The 14,736-nt window shown below is 40.7% G+C and overlaps 1 non-coding gene across 1 annotated transcript; it reads left to right on the top strand.

Moving 5' to 3' along the window:
* Positions 1-1,587: 1,587 nt before the first annotated feature.
* TRNAR-ACG (transfer RNA arginine (anticodon ACG)) lies at positions 1,588-1,660 on the top strand. The gene has a single exon. It is a non-coding gene; the product is annotated as a tRNA-Arg (tRNA).
* The last annotated feature ends 13,076 nt before the right edge of the window (positions 1,661-14,736 follow it).

The raw sequence follows: 14,736 nt of genomic DNA, 5'->3' as shown, positions 1-14,736 counted from the left end.
CGTCCACCATGTCAATAGATGTGGAGAGGTCTAGACGCATCCACCATGTCAGATCCGTCACACACAAGGCCACCCTAACCCACATATACCAGTCCCATCCGCATCCAGAACCAAACCCTAGCAACTCCACTTCGTTCCCAAGCTCTTGGCCAGCCTTCTCTAATATGACAGTCAACGAATACAACTCTGAGACCTCTTGATCTATCAAATGGGACCTCACTCATGCGAGGACGAGGAGTTGGCCGTCCAGATGGGTTTCCGCTGGTCGAGAGAGAAAACCCCAGCTCCACGATTAGAGTCACTTCGATGCAAATCTATTGTGTTGGCGCAAATGGCGCTTGGACTGCCCCCCAAAGAGGAGGAGGAAGCTAGTGATGGATCAAGACAGCTCCGACGGTGAGTAGATTCGGCTCAATCCATTTTGCATCTTCGACCGCTACTTCCGCAACAAAGACGGAAACGACAGGGGCAAGGGCGGCCTTGGCTGAACTTTCTCCATAGCTCTAGTATTTAGAACATGACAATCTCTGAAAGTCTGATGGCATGTATGATGAAGTAGTTGTATGCCATGTATGTGATCGATATGTAGTATGTGAGTTTAATTTACGTTGCGTGATATTGTATGGATTTAAGGATATACTATTGAGGTATCCTGTTGTGGACACGGACATTTGAAGAGTGACCGGTCAGTGCATGCCCATGAATGTGTTCCGTGACTGTTTTGGAGGCCGGATTTGTTAGGTCCGGCTGTAACGTCCGTAAAGTTCCAGACCACGTGGTTCGGACACTTTTTGCCATCCAATAAGGGACCTCAAACTTCCGTGGTTCATTCCACGCGTTCAAATTTTGCCAAATGAAAAATAAACTTGGGAAGCTTTATAGGAGTCCGGACATCATACAACGGTTGCGGGATTTCACTTGGTCCACTGTTAGTTGAACCACATGTCCTCATAATCCATGTGCTTTGTCCTCTAGATTCACATAGCTCATCCCCTGCTATCCGGATTTGATGCACACGGTTCAATGACCGGCTTTTATATTTGTGTCTCCGGACACATCCAGAAGTGTCCGTGGATGAATAGTGAGTCCGATTTAAAGGACGCTGTGTTGGAGATGCCCTGAATACATTGGACAGTCATATCATCGTCGGATAACATTTTGTGAGAAGATGGTTAACCGTTGATTTGGAGCGTTCCTGTCCTTGTCCTGCGGACCTTTGGAACAGTCCGAGGGGAATAAGTGTGGCTTTCCTCTTTCTTTCTTTCTTCTTCCTTCTTTTGGAAGTGGAACACATTTTTTGAGATGGAATGGAAGCGGGCATTTGAGGTAGCCTGAAAATGATGGTATTTGGTGCGTGATGGGCGCCATGCCGAGCGCTGCGCACCACACAAGCACAGCCGGGCCGGGCACGCACCAAATAGCGGACCGAAAAATTGGCGCAGTGTGATTCTTACTTCTGCAGCTCAGACTGTTCAACCGCAGTGCAGGTGTGACATGATTTCTTACCTGGGCAGCTCGGACTGTTCGACCGCAGTCTGAGCGTTACTCTCTCCGGTTAAGGGAGTCTAGGAGAGACCATTCGTCGAGGACTCCGTGGCCCAATGGATAAGGCGCTGGTCTACGAAACCAGAGATTCTGGGTTCGATCCCCAGCGGAGTCGTGTTTTTTTTTTGTTTGGTGTTACGTGCTTGATTTGAAGGATAAACTGCCGTGGCCATTTTTCACTTCAAATAAATGTTACTCTCTCCGATTCAAATTTATTTGAACTTTTTTTACGACAAAGCAGGTGTTCTTTTCCATTTCATCAAGATGGGAAAAACCAAAGGATATATATATATATTGATGATTTAAACACTAAGGAGAGAAAAAACAATGGCTCGTTGATCCAAGGTGTCCTCTTGCGCCGTCGACCCTTTTCAACGACTTAAGCTTTCGTCTAGAACTACATACGACTACCTCACCTAACCTTGGGGAAGAGCTCAGCCACACCAGCATCCATGTAGAGGAATTACTATTCGACCAAGAAGAACATCTAAGATGGATGCGACTGTTCTAATCCTGAGCCCAGGTGAACAGTAAAATCAAAAAAAAGAATTAAAAAACTGAATTTTTTTTGTGTGAAACATTGACAAAATCGTGGACCATATGACATTCTTAAAAATCGTGGTAGAAAAAACAAAATCAATGCTCCAAAATTTATTTCCAAACACATTTTTGGAGCATGATTTTGTTTTTTTCCACACTTTCCACGGATGTCATATCCTAATGAATTTTGCAATCTATGAAAAAACTTTGTCAATGTTTCACACAAAGAAAATTCGGAATTGCTTTTTTTACTGTTCACCCGAGCTCACATGAGCTCAAGCTTGGAACAACGCTTTTGGTCTAAGTGTGTCATCATTGTAGGCATTGACCTCCGTCTTCGCCCAGAGCCCTATGCCTTCCTACCTATCCGAAGAAATGTTTTGGTTTGTTAAGTTGTAGTTGTAATAGAGAGGAAATTGTCCTCTCTTTTTTTGTCGGGAAAGTCCTCTAGCGCACTTTATTGCATAGTTCCTTCACTGTCAAGGAAATGGACTAGTGCAGTGATTTCTCTCTAGAGATGAGTACTTTAGAGAAGATGACAGTTATATCATTTTTTGTTGAGTTGGAATAGATAGATGGAAGATTATCTTCGTTAGGTACAAATATATCTCCTCACATTTTTTTCTAAGTGTCTATCCCTTCACACATAAGAGGTTATCTGTCTTCCATTCTAGATAAGGGCGGATGCGAAATAGGCCCAAGCCCCAGGGAAGATAGATTTCTCGTAAATTTATTTGTTTGCCTGAAGAATTGAGACGAAGTATATCAGTACCAATCTTCAAGAACAAGGAAGATGTTCAGAGTTGTACTAATTACCGTGGAATTAAGCTGATGAGCCATACAATGAAGCTATGAGAGAGAGTCATTGAGCACCGCTTAAGAAGAATGACAAGCGTGACCAAAAATCAGTTTGGTTTCATGGCTGGGAGATCAACCATGGAAGCCATTTTTTTGGTACGATAACTTATGGAGAGATATAGGGAGCAAAAGAAGGACTTGCATATGTTGTTCATTGACTTGGAGAAGGCCTATGATAAGATACCGCGGAATGTCAAGTGGTGGGCTTTGGAGAAACATAAAGTCCCAGCAAAGTACATTACCCTCATCAAGGACATGTACGATAATGTTGTGACAAGTGTTCGAACAAGTGATGTCGACACTGATGACTTCCCGATTAAGATAGGACTGCATCAGGGGTCAGCTTTGAGCCCTTATCCTTTTGCATTGGTGATGGATGAGGTCACAAGGGATATACAAGGAGATATCCCATGGTGTATGCTCTTTGCGGATGATATGGTGCTAGTTGATGATAGTCGGACGGGGGTTAATAGGAAGTTAGAGTTATGGAGATAAACCTTGGAATCGAAAGGGTTTAGGCTTAGTAGAACTAAAACCGAGTACATGATGTGCGGTTTCAGTACTACTAGGTGTGAGGAAGAGGAGGTTAGCCTTGATGGCCAGGTGGTACCCCAGAAGGACACCTTTCGGTATTTAGGGTCAATGCTGCAGGATGATGGGGGTATTAACGAAGATGTGAATCATCGAATCAAAGCCGGATGAATGAAGTGGCGCCAAGCTTCTGGCATTCTCTGTGACAAGAGAGTGCCACAAAAGCTAAAAGGCAAGTTCTACAGGATGACGGTTCGACCTGCAATGTTGTATGGTGCTGAGTGTTGGCCGACTAAAAGGCAATATGTTCAACAGTTAGGTGTGGCGGAGATGCGTATGTTGAGATGGATGTGTGGCCACACGAGAAAGGATCGAGTCCGGAATGATGATATACGAGATAGAATTGGGGTAGCTCCAATTGAAGAGAAGCTTGTCCAACATCATCTGAGATGGTTTGGGCATATTCAGCGTAGGCCTCCATAAGCTCCAGTGCATAGGCGGCGGCTAAAGCGTGCGGAGAATGTCAAGAGAGGGCGGGGGAGACCGAATTTGACATGGGAGGAGTCCATTAAGAGAGACCTGAAGGATTGGAGTATCACCAAAGAGCTAGCTATGGACAGGGGTGCGTGGAAGCTTGCAATCCACGTGTCAGAGTCATGAGTTGGTTGCGAGATCTTATGGGTTTCACCTCTAACCTACCCCGACTTGTTTGGGACTAAAGGTTTTGTTGTTTTTGTTGTTGTTGTTGTTGTTGTTGTTGTTGTTGTTGTTGCATTAAATCATGTGGTCTTTTGATCCCATGCCCATGGTTATGGTAGGCTTTGGACTACATCTGAATATGTAAAAAAAATGGCATCTCTTCGTCATATATTTTCCAACTAGATTAATTATCATTTTTTATTGCGAGTAATTTGTGTGAACTAAATCCCTGAATAATCCATAATGTCAAAGTTTTGCATTTTCTTCTATAACTGACATGAGAGACATACCATCAGACTTTTCTATAATTCTACCCTAAATGATATAACATTTTTTTATAGCATAGGCGACTGCTTTCCGTGGCCTCTTCACTCTCAAGGAAATGGACTAATGACATGATTTCTCTCTACAGAGGAGTACTTTACAGAATATGCCATGCGTCGTTTTCTGCTAACTAGTAAGCATGCACGTGCAACGCACGTCTCGATCGTAAAACAAGTGAATTCACATAATATAAAAAATAAACATTTTTAAAATTATAAATCAAATGGATACACAATGTTTGATGTCACTCAAATTGTATTTTCAAAAGCGAGACACAATAGTGGTTATGTTGCTGCATAGAGTAATAGCAAGAAAATATTCTCATTTAAATAAAATCAGCAATTATTTATTAATGCAATAATATAGGCATGTAGTATAGTCTTCTCTTCGAGTGTAGCCAGGGAAAAAAATATAAACTGCCTTACGGTGCAATTATATTGTTCAAGATGCTTAATTCTCGAATCTTATTTTATTCTACTAATTTGCATAGAAAAATATATATTTTTACTAATTTGGATCAAATTATATATATATTTTGGTTGTGTGGACTGCCAAAATTATATAGCTACCTACTATGGATAATAGGAAATAGAAGATGATATGTGACTACAACGACTTCTATATGAAATAAAGATGATTTACAAGAACTAATTGAAATGTAAAAGGGCTAAAAGAAATCCAATAATTATCATGATAGAAAAAATTTATCCGGTTTTGTATGTGTTTATGTGTTGGCAACCATACTAACTTACAATGATGTAAGACATTTTGTACGTATAGAAACTGAAATGAGTTATGAAGAAAAATAAAGATGAAAGGAAAAGTATTCTAAAGTATTTGTCAAGCTTAACCTTATCAAGCTTTCAGGTCAGCTTCTAAATTACAAAAAAATGATGAATCCTCAAATAAGAAAGAGCCAACAATTTGGAACATGCTACAAAACTGGTGAAGATAGAAAGTATTCATCCTCTTTTTCCTTTTTGTAAGGAGTAGCTTCAGCATACATTTGTAACAGTGTAATACCTGATCCGGAAAAAGTTGTTCATTATTATTATTGGAGGAAAGAGGCACGCAGACAAAGAAAGAGAGGCGGTGCAAATGAGGACTTAAACAACATGTCTTCAAGTTTGATGACTGCAGATATGTTGGATCATTCAAAACTGCACAAGTATATAAGAATAAATATATGTGCCAAAATAGCGAAAAGTATTTGGTTTCTCTGTCATGAAACAAAATAAATCTGACTAAGTATAATTTATATGATTTCTCTGTACCAATATACGACAGGTGTATTAGGACAGATCCTTTGAAGGATCTATTTATTGGAACTCAGCCGGATTAGTTTCTTCATTGGATCCTTCTGTATGGTAAAATTCTCTTTATTGGAATGCAGTAGAAATTGCATACCTTTACAGAACAGCGAGATATATTCTCTAACAATAGTTACGGAGTCATGTGACCCGTTTTAGATGTATAAAATCATGTAACTGAAATAGTAGTACATCTTCAATATCTTGCCTCCTACTGAATCTTACATAATTTACTGGATTGCTATGCAATTATGTTAAAGTGACACGTGTAAAGTTTTCTCTAAGAATGAATTATATATTCTGATTTCCAACCTATCCCTGGAGATAGTGCATAGGCAGGTGCAACCCACCTTAATTCCAGGTAAAGCAACGTCATATGTAAAACACACACTGATCAAATAGCACAAATAAGGCAATTCTAATCAAGGGGATGGCGTTACCTCTTGATATGGTCCAGTTTAATGCATATGGTGGTACGAAGTAAAGCACAAGGAAGCCGACATGAACATGAGAAGTAATCATGGGAAATAGACTCTGCATCTTGACTTCTTCAGTATCCCTCTTGATCCTACTTTGTAAGACAAGATTGCTGCATTCTTATGTACGTATCATATATAATTACACATTTTCAGTACAGCAATCGGCAACCTAAGATAATCCCAAATCTATAATTCTAGATTGCTTGAAGCCCCACGATTCTTATTTAATATGTAATGCACATGCACCCACTGAACAGACACTTTGTCGGCGTGGGTGCTGCGAACGGAGCTGAAGTCAACGCGGATGCCGATGGTTGCCGGAGAGCATGCCCTGGACGTGGATGGAGTCGTCGCAGTAGCGGCAGAAGAGCGCCTGGCCTCCAGGCAGAAGACAATGGCGGCGATAGCACGTGTGTTCCCGGAGGAAGACGAAGCTCTTCGCGCTTCCCCCATCATGGCTAGCGTGCATGATGGCGGCAGGCAGCTCGCGATTAGCTTTCTAATAGGATGGATGCGTCCGAGATAAGTTTTTTAATAGGATAGATTTGTCTGAGATTAGTTTCCTAATAGGATGGATGCACTCTGATTTAGTTTTCTAGAATAGGATGCACCCGTGATTATTAGTTTCCTAATTGCTCAGGCGTGGAGTTTCATATTTTCCTCCACGATGGAGTACGGTCAGTCAATGTAAATTGCGAAGTGCACACAGAAAATAGTTTAGGTTAAGGCTAATCGTTAGATTGATTTTAGTGGGCCTAATTGTGCGGTGGTATTGGATCTGTGTACGCTTTGTGGGGTGTGCTTAAAGAAATTCTTGTTTAATTGTTTAATAACATTATAGATTCAAAAAACAGATAGATGGAAGATTATCATTGCCTGCTGAAAGAATATCTCCTCACTCTTTTTTAAGTGTCTATATCCCTTCACACAAGAGAAGCTACTTGTCTTCCATTCTAAATAGGGCGGATCCAAAATAAGCCCAAGCCCAAGAAGGACATATTTCTCATAAATATATTTGTTTCAAACAAATGTTACTCTCTCCGGTTCAAGTTTATTTGATTGTTTTTTTACGACAAAGCAGGTGTTCTTTCCATTTCATCGAGATGGGAAAAACCAAAGGATATATATATATTAATGATTTAAACACTAATGAGAGAAAAAACAATGGCTCGTTGATCCAAGGTGTCCTCTTGCGTCATCGACCCTTTTCAACGACTTAAGCTTTCGCCTAGAACTACATACGACTAACCCACCTAACCTTGGGGAAGAGCTCGGCCACACCAGCATCCACCAACGACCGCCCCAAATTTGACTAGGCACGGTCCATGTAGAGGAATTACTATTCGACCAAGAAGAACATCTAAGATGGATACGACTGGTCTAATCCTGAGCCCAGGTGAACAGTAAAATAAAAAAAAAATGAAAAAACAATTAAAAATATGAATTATTTTTGTGTGAAATATTGACAAAATCGTGGCAGAAAAAACAAAATCAATGCTCCAAAATCTTATTTCCAAACACATTTTGGAGCATGATTTTTTTTTTCACATTTTCCACGGATGTTATATCCTAATGAATTTTGCAATCTATGAAAAAACTTTGTCAATGTTTCACACAAAGAAAATCCGGAATTGCTTTTTTTTTACTGTTCACCCGAGCTCACATGAGCTCGAGCTTGGAACAACGCTTTTGGTCTAAGAGTGTCATCATTGTAGGCATTGACCTCCATCTTCGCCTAGAGCCCTATGCCTTCCTACCTATCCGGAGAAATGTTTTGGTTTGTTAAGTTGTAATTTTAATAGAGAGGAAACTGTCCTCTCTTTTTTTTGTCGGGAAAGTCCTCTAGCGCACTTTATTGCATAGTTCCTTCACTGTCAAGGAAATGGACTAGTGCGGTGCTTTCTCTCTAGAGATGAGTACTTTAGAGAAAATGTCAGTTATATCGTTTTCTGTTGAGTTGGCATAGATAGATGGAAGATTATCTTCGTTAGGTACAAATATATCTCCTCGCATTTTTTCTAAGTGTCTATCCCTTCACACATAAGAGGTTTCTTTTTGCGGGGAATTCACACATAAGAGGTTATCTGTCTTCCATTCTAGATAAGGCCAGATGCGAAATAGGCCCAAGCCCCAGGGAAGATAGATTTCTCGTAAATTTATTTGTTTGCATTAAATCATGTGGTCTTTTGATCCCAAGCCCATGGTTATGGTAGGCTTTTGTGTACATCTGAATATATGAAAAAATGGCATCTCTTCACCATATATTTTCCAAGTAAATTAATTATCATATATTTTTGTTTATTGCGAGTAATTAGTGCGAAGTAAATCCCTGAATTTCCGTAATGTCAAAGGTTTGCATTTTCTTCTATAACTGACATGAGAGACATACCAGCAGACTTTCCAATTATTCTACCCTAAATAATATACCATTTTTATAGCGTAGGCAACTACTTTCCATAGCCTCTTCACTCTCAAGGAAGTGGACTAATGCGAGATTTCTCTCTACAGGCGAGTACTTCATAGAAGATGGCACGGGTTGTTTTCTGTTGATTCGAAAAAACGGATAGATGAAGATTATCTTTGCCTGGTGAAAGAATATCTCCTCACTCTTTTTTTAAGTGTCTATATCCCTTCACACAAGAGAAGCTACTTGTCTTATATTCTAGAAAGGGCAGATCCAAAATAGGCCCAAGCCCAAGGAGGACATATTTCTCATAAAAATGTATTTGTCTCCATCAAATCATGTGGTCGTTTGATCCCAAGCCCATGATTATGTTCCTGTTAAACCTAGACTTTGGTTTGCATCTGGTTATGTAACGAAAAAAATATGTCAACTCTTCATCATATATTTTGTAATTTTAATTCATTATTGTTATTTTGTTTAATGTGGGAAATTAATGCCAATAAAAAGTAAAAAGAACCCATTATGCAATAGTTTTCACTATCTTCTATATGTGACACGAGGCACATACCAACAAACTATCCTAAAATCTTAATAATAGCATTATCTATAGCGTAGGTGCCTGCCTTTCTTTTCAGTAAAGCCGTGACAACCTCAACCTCGCATGTCCGCCAACTAGTACGAGGTGGATGCACCAAGGCGGTAACGAAGAAGATCTCGCATGAATAACTGTGGTAGCCGGAGAAGCCGACAACGATGGGCAGCGAAGCCTTCGACAACCATTGAACATGATGAGATGGAGGTGGTGAAGACATGATTGCGGGACATCAATGGAGGCAAGGCTGGATTGAGAGAACAACATGATTGATGTAGAAAAAGAAATATGTATCCATCAGCCCGCATGATTGATTTTGATTTAGGAAAAACAAGTAAGCGCCCGTTTCACGGGAGGTCTAAAACAATAAGCATTTTTGTTGCCTTGGTTCGACTTTTTCGTGTAGTATGTATTTTGATCAAAATAATTTGGATGTGCGCCGGGCATATGCTGGTAGCTAATACTTCCTCCGGTCCATAATAAAATCATGACAAGAATTATGGAACGGAGGGAGTAGTATACATTTAACGTTTTGTCGTTTATTACAGATGAAAATGCTGAATAATTTCGATGAAAGACCTGCTATGTTTGTAGCCGACCGGGATAGATATTTTGAGCTTTGAAAGTGAAACGTGCCCAATCATCCAACCGGAGCAGACCAACCGAAAGCAACCGTGTGGCTGGGACGGGTGTGAGCTACGTACGTACTGTATATAGGTAACTCGCTTCTTCTTCCCCTGGAGAAGACTCAGCTTCTTCCCGATCGTTCTATTCTGGCGTCTTCCCCTGCGCTGTTCCTTTGTGTACGCTGTCTAGCTCGATGCGGGAAAACGTCTGTGCGCGCACGCGGCTTGTCGTTGTGATCTTGAGCCAGGTGGGTTTGCACCAATGGGGGCGCAGATGCAGATTACCACGCCAGCGCCTTCTCATCCACGAGGTCGGGAGGCGCTCGCTTCGCTTGGACACTTGGATACTTGGATTGGACTCTGCCGACGGCGACGCCGCATCTTTGTTTGGTGGTTGGTCGCTCGGATTTTACCCGTGTTCTCGTCCACTCACCATCAAGTAGCAAACTGAACCTCACGCCCCTCTGCAAAGTGCCGTAAACATGAGAAACTCCGCACGTTCATATAGTTAGGGCATCTAAAACGTGGGGGGCAGGCACTTAGCTCCAACAGTGTAGGGTGAAATCCGCACGTTCGTATAGTTTAGGGCATCTAAAACGTGGGAAGCAGACGCCTTGTGTTGGACATGGCCTCACACATCAAAGGAAAAATAGCATCATGACAATACGTTTCTCCTTCTTCCTTTTTTTTTTTGAAAACTCCACCCACGAATTAATTAATTAACAAGACTTAGTACAATCGTTCATTACATAGTTTGCCACGCAGGGCAAAACACTATTACAGAACACACCCTCGGATGGACCTGCTATCAAAACTAAATTTTGCAATCTCATGCGGCACCCTATTAGCCTGCCTATCAATCTTCATGATCCTGAAATCTTCAATAAACTTTGAGACGCTCAACGCCTCCTTTTTCAGATCCACAAGAGGAGACCTGTCAATGGATTATGTTGCCAGAAAATATGCAACAAAAGAGCAGTCAGTTTCCAAAATAATTGGTCTGTGAAGTGTAATACCACTAAATTTTGCAATCTCATGCGGCACCCTATTAGCCTGCCTATCAATCTTCATGATCCTGAAATCCTCAATAAACTTTGAGACGCTCAACGCCTCCTTTTTCAGATCCACAAGAGCAGACCTGTCAATGGATTATGTTGCCAGAAAATATGCAACAAAAGAGCAGTCAGTTTCCAAAATAATTGGTCTGTGAAGTGTAATACCACTAAATTTTGCAATCTCATGCGGCACCCTATTAGCCTGCCTATCAATCTTCATGATCCTGAAATCCTCAATAAACTTTGAGACGCTCAACGCCTCCTTTTTCAGATCCACAAGAGGAGACCTGTCAATGGATTATGTTGCCAGAAAATATGCAACAAAAGAGCAGTCAGTTTACAAAATAATTGGTCTGTGAAGTGTAATACCACTAAATTTTGCAATCTAATGCGGCACCCTATTAGCCTGCCTATCAATCTTCATGATCCTGAAATCCTCAATAAACTTTGAGACGCTCAACGCCTCCTTTTTCAGATCCACAAGAGGAGACCTGTCAATGGATTATGTTGCCAGAAAATATGCAACAAAAGAGCAGTCAGTTTCCAAAATAATTGGTCTGTGAAGTGTAATACCACTAAATTTTGCAATCTCATGCGGCACCCTATTAGCCTGCCTATCAATCTTCATGATCCTGAAATCCTCAATAAACTTTGAGACGCTCAACGCCTCCTTTTTCAGATCCACAAGAGGAGACCTGTCAATGGATTATGTTGCCAGAAAATATGCAACAAAAGAGCAGTCAGTTTACAAAATAATTGGTCTGTGAAGTGTAATACCACTAAATTTTGCAATCTAATGCGGCATCCTATTAGCCTGCCTATCAATCTTCATGATCCTGAAATCCTCAATAAACTTTGAGACGCTCAACGCCTCCTTCTTCAGATCCACAAGAGCAGGCCTGTCAATGGATTATTTTGCCAGAAAATATGCAACAAAAGAGCAGTCAGTTTACAAAATAATTGGTTTGTGAAGTGTAATACCACTAAATTTTGCAATCTCATGCGGCACCCTATTAGCCTGCCTATCAATCTTTATGATCCTGAAACCCTCAATAAACTTTGAGACGCTCAACGGCTCCTTTTTCAGATCCACAAGAGCAGACCTGTCAATGGATTATTTTGCCAGAAAATATGCAACAAAAGAGCAGTCAGTTTCCAAAATAATTGGTTTGTGAAGTGTAATACCATTAAATTTTGCAATCTCATGCGGCACCCTATTAGCCTGCCTATCAATCTTTATGATCCTGAAACCCACAATAAACTTTGAGACGCTCAACGGCTCCTTTTTCAGATCCACAAGAGCAGACCTGTCAATGGATTATTTTACCAGAAAATATGCAACAAAAGAGCAGTCAGTTTCCAAAATAATTGGTTTGTGAAGTGTAATACCACTAAATTTTGCAATCTCATGCGACACCCTATTAGCCTGCCTATCAATCTTCATGATCCTGAAACCCTCAATAAACTTTGAGACGCTCAACGGCTCCTTTTTCAGATCCACAAGAGCAGACCTGTCAATGGATTATTTTGCCAGAAAATATGCAACAAAAGAGCAGTCAGTTTCCAAAATAATTGGTTTGTGAAGTGTAATACCATTAAATTTTGCAATCTCATGCGACACCCTATTAGCCTGCCTATCAATCTTCATGATCCTGAAATCCTCAATAAACTTTGAGACGCTCAACGCCTCCTTTTCCAGATCCACAAGAGGAGAGCTGTCAATGGATTATGTTGCCAGAAAATATGCAACAAAAGAGCAGTCAGTTTACAAAATAATTGGTCTGTGAAGTGTAATACCACTAAATTTTGCAATCTCATGCGGCACCCTATTAGCCTGCCTATCAATCTTCATGATCCTGAAATCTTCAATAAACTTTGAGACGCTCAACGGCTCCTTTTTCAGATCCACAAGAGTAGACCTGTCAATGGATTATTTTACCAGAAAATATGCAACAAAAGAGCAGTCAGTTTCCAAAATAATTGGTTTGTGAAGTGTAATACCACTAAATTTTGCAATCTCATGCGACACCCTATTAGCCTGCCTATCAATCTTCATGATCCTGAAACCCTCAATAAACTTTGAGACGCTCAACGGCTCCTTTTTCAGATCCACAAGAGCAGACCTGTCAATGGATTATTTTGCCAGAAAATATGCAACAAAAGAGCAGTCAGTTTCCAAAATAATTGGTTTGTGAAGTGTAATACCATTAAATTTTGCAATCTCATGCGACACCCTATTAGCCTGCCTATCAATCTTCATGATCCTGAAACCCTCAATAAACTTTGAGACGCTCAATGGATCCTTTTTCAGATCCACAAGAGTAGACCTGTCAATGGATTATTTTGCCAGAAAATATGCAACAAAAGAGCAGTCAGTTTCTAAAATAATTGGTTTGTGAAGTGTAATACCACTAAATTTTGCAATCTCATGCGACACCCTATTAGCCTGCCTATCAATCTTCATGATCCTGAAATCCTCAATAAACTTTGAGACCCTCAACGTCTCCTTTTTCAAATCCACAAGAGGAGACCTGTCAATGGATTATTTTACCAGAAAATATGCAACAAAAGAGCAGTCAGTTTCCAAAATAATTGGTTTGTGAAGTGTAATACCACTAAATTTTGCAATCTCATGTGACACCCTATTAGCCTGCCTATCAATCTTCATGATCCTGAAATCCTCAATAAACTTTGAGACGCTCAGCGGGTCCTTTTTCAAATCCACAAGAGGAGACCTATCAATGGATTATTTTGCCAGAAAATATGCAACAAAAGAGCGGCCAGTTTCCAAAATAATTGGTTTGTGAAGTGTAATACCAATTTATAACCCGACGAGGCACGCACGGAGCTCCGCTTCATCCACACAGGTACACGAACGGATAAAATCGCATGAACAAACCAAGACTTCACCCAGATGATTCCTGGCAATAACCCCAACACAATCTCATGTTGTCCATAAAACTAGCATCAATGTTTACCATAATATACTCAAGATCCGGAGGTTTCCAAAGAGCACGACCATTCGCGGCGGGCGGAATAGCGTACCTCCAATTATCTATCACCCGCTTACCTTTGTCACTTAAGTTCACATGCACACAGGTGTTAGCTGACGAGAAGGTTTTCCAATAATTTTCCACAAAAGTAACGACAAAGATTATTCCCCCCTTCCAAAAATTGGATCGTTTCTTAGATGCCAAGCTCTTTAGAACATGAATAAAAATTGCTCGCGCACCAGTGACCCCAGATGGTCAAGCAAGCAGAATAATAAGTGAGTCTGGCCTCGTAAATCTGAAAAACTCCTCACTTGGGATATTCCACACTTCCCCGTGGCGAAACAGAAAACACGTGCCTTAGGACAAGTCACAAGGGCATGGAAAAATACATTCATCCTCAACACCCCATATAGAGACCTGACACCGTTTGGTGATGAGATACTCTATTTACCTGGACCACCAAACTGTTGGACGCAGCTTGCCAGACAAAAATTCTTATTCTTTGCGGAACTTTGGCCTTCCAAATAACATCCCACAACCTTCTTTCCTCATTAATGGCACTACTGGGCATTCCTGTCTCGCCCTTTCAACCTTTTAGGTTTAAGGCCAGTATGTACGCATTTTAATAGAAAACATGTCATTTTTCTCACAGTGCCAAGCAATTAGATCCCCCCTTTCCCACATACTAAATACGTGACTTTAGGATCTCCTCGGCATCAAGGTGATAGAACAAGTGCCTAATCAAATTTTCATCCCATCATCTTGTCCCGCTTATGAATA

This window comes from Triticum aestivum, chromosome 5A (genome assembly GCF_018294505.1).
Source record: "Triticum aestivum cultivar Chinese Spring chromosome 5A, IWGSC CS RefSeq v2.1, whole genome shotgun sequence".
In the NCBI taxonomy this organism is placed as follows: Eukaryota; Viridiplantae; Streptophyta; class Magnoliopsida; order Poales; family Poaceae; genus Triticum; species Triticum aestivum.
Note: the sequence above shows the minus strand (reverse complement) of the source record. Positions and strands in the feature narration are given on the sequence as shown.